Below are 3,138 nucleotides of genomic sequence, written 5' to 3' on the forward strand. Positions count from 1 at the left end.
TATATAGGGCAAGGATAAATCGAAAACCCACTTGAGTTGAGAAAACCCAAGAAACTCAACATCTACCATTGATTTAAGTGATCAAGGGCTGTGATCATTTTAAGTATATTTCATATATTACTTTTAGTTTAATAATAAGAAAGTACATGGAAGGGTATTATGGGCATCAAAAATGTATTTGCATCTATAATGATCTGCACTAGACCTCTCTCTCTCTCTTTCTTTTCAAACAAACACCAGATCTCTATGCAACCCTTCAAAATAAACACCAGATCTCTTTCTCTCTCTCTTTCGTTTGAAAATTTCAAACACTCTTCAAAAATTCAAACACACTTCAACATGTGATCTCTTTCTCTCTTTCTTTTCAAAACTTCAAACACACTTCAAAAATTCAAACATACTTCCACATGTGATCTTCACCTCTCCTAGAAGAAAGAACTTACACCCATTTCCTGGAATTTTCACAACAAATCATACAAAACGATTTGGTGTCTTCTGGTTCTTCCACTTAAACGACTTGCGAGACTAAAAAGGTAAAGTATCTTCCTTTAAGAAATAAATTCAAGATTTTTTTTAAGAATGACAAAAAATGTATTTGATCATCCATTGAAACTACCAGTGTCGTTTTTTTGGGTTTGTTTGTTTATAAATCCATGAAAAAAGGTTCGGTAGGGGAGAAAATGGGGTTTTGTGATTTTTTGGGATTTTTAATAGTTATTACAGTTGAATAACAAATATATAAGGGGTTTTTGATACTTATTAAAGTTGAATAACATATGTTTTTAGGATTTAAAGGTGTTAAATATATTCTTGTAAAAACAATACTTTTACCCCAAAAAACTTTCCAACTAAGAAAAATTTATATTTTAAACAAATTTAATTAGAAAGGTTGTAAGTTGGTTTTGTTTTGTTTATACAAATAATTATGATGAACAAATGTCTTTTGGTTTTGTTTTTAGGGGTTTTGGTTTTTAATAATGTTACATGGTTGGTTACATTTGTGTTCTATTGGAAAAAAAATGTTACTTTTTTATGTCGCATATTTCAACAAAGTGTATAATAAAGAAATTACATTTAAAGGGGAGAATGTAAAAAAAGGGTTACATGTTGGTTTTCAAACAAAACAAAAGTTACATTTTTTGTTCTTTGGTTTTTTAGTTGAATTTCTTTTTACATAAAAAAGTTACATTCATATTTGATTCGTATAAAAAATGTACATGTGTGTTGCATTTTGAGATAATTCAAAAATAATGTATATTGTACATGAATACTTTACATTGTTAGATCCCTGGAAAAACGTGTAACTTGTTATTAATCTTCGTGCTTGTACATAGTGAAGATAAGCAACAAAACATATAAAAATGACCATATGTGTTTATACATTCAAACATTTTTTTTTTTTTGCGTGGGTGTTCCCCATCTTAAAAAAACGTTTTGTATTGCAAGGAATTTGATGTTTTTTTTAATTGAAATGCAGGGGGAAAAAGGTATCTACCACCAAATTGGAAAAAAAGTCTTAAAGAGAAACTAATAAGTATTTAATCTCAAATTATTATTACATTAATTTGTATAGTTTGTGTTTATGGTTTTCTTTGTAACATTGTGGAAATGTTTTGTTTTATGTATGGTGCTATGGGGCTGGTGCTATGGTTATATATCTTATTACCTGGTTATATAAAAAAAACTTTTGGGCTTTATTTTTATTTATATGTACAAATGTGAAATGAGACAAAAAAAAATGTCTATGTTGTAGCATTAATGTGTATTTCTATGTAGGATAAAATATGAAAAAAAAAATGATTTTTGTAACATATGACTCGGTTTGGGTAGTATATGAAAAATGATTGAAGCCTAATTAACTAATGTTGATATGAATCGGTCTGTGTAACATATGAAAAAATGATTTTTGTGGATATAAATTTAAAAACGTTAGATAAATGGATGTTGTAATTAATATATAGTCTTTTAAAAGTCTTTGTGTAAAAGTTTACACATTTTTACATAAAAAAAAGTCAACCTACAAAGAGGTAAAAAACTAATACGTAAATCTATAAATTCTATGGTATGGTATGTGACATTTTTCTTGGAGATTTATGTATTTCTACTTCTTCATTATAAATAACTAAGATATGTAACGTGGGGCTCTTGTAACATATTTGTTAATTTATCTTTTTGATTGTTACTGTATAATTTAGTAAGAACTAAATTTCACTCATTAGTTTTACGTAAACAAATATTATATAAGTTGTGTGTACTTGAACAAAGGTAAAAAGTACAACACTTTTTAATCTAAAAAGTCAACCTACCTATAGAGCTAAAAAGTAAAAACATGCACCTCACTTGGAAACATGTGACCTGCAAAAATCAATCAAATCCATTCTCTTTCTTCATTTTCTCTCTCATCTTTCATCATTTTTTATATTAAAAATAATTTTATTTGGTCGTGTAAGATTAACTGTATGTTACATCTTTTTAGGTATTAAAAAAATGTAACAGTCTCTTTCTTGCAACTCCATAAAAAACGTAAACATAAAAACATGTAAATGTTACATAAACATGAAAATGTAACATAGAAATGTTATACACAAAAATGTAACATGTATACGTTACATAAATATGAAAATATATCATGTGTAACAATAACAAAAACCACTTTATGTAACACATTGTTTCTGTAAACATTTGTAACAAAATAACACTTTGTTTCTGTAACATGATAGGTAGATGTGTAACAACAAAACCACTTTTTACATGATCAAAAAATGTAATATGCACCTTCACCACCATCTCCAACCACCTACAAAAACCCTTTTCTACTTCACTATGGCGGCGACGGTTCTGTCAAGAAAAAAACATCAAATAATAACAATAAAATATAACAATAAAAAAAGTATAAAACATTCATGGATCTAAACCTAGCAAACACGAACCATCAACATGGATGTTACACAAAAATTGTAACACAACCATGACCAATTTACTTTCTGTTACATAAAAATATTATATTGTTAAGACCCAGTTGTTACACTCATATGAATCCCCCTGACTTTTGTAAACTAGCATATTTGTTTCTAGTAACAAAATTCACTTTATTTTTATTATACAAAACCCACCTTTTTTTCTTGATTATATCAAGAA

The 3,138-nt window shown here is 27.6% G+C and overlaps 1 long non-coding RNA gene across 1 annotated transcript; it reads left to right on the forward strand.

The window, feature by feature from the left end:
• The first annotated feature begins 210 nt into the window (after positions 1-210).
• LOC118479694 lies at positions 211-1,755 on the forward strand. Its single transcript, XR_004860069.1, has 2 exons — positions 211-533; positions 1,478-1,755. It is a non-coding gene; the product is annotated as an uncharacterized LOC118479694 (long non-coding RNA).
• Positions 1,756-3,138: the final 1,383 nt, after the last annotated feature.

The sequence above is a fragment of the Helianthus annuus genome, chromosome 6 (genome assembly GCF_002127325.2).
Source record: "Helianthus annuus cultivar XRQ/B chromosome 6, HanXRQr2.0-SUNRISE, whole genome shotgun sequence".
NCBI lineage: Eukaryota > Viridiplantae > Streptophyta > Magnoliopsida > Asterales > Asteraceae > Helianthus > Helianthus annuus.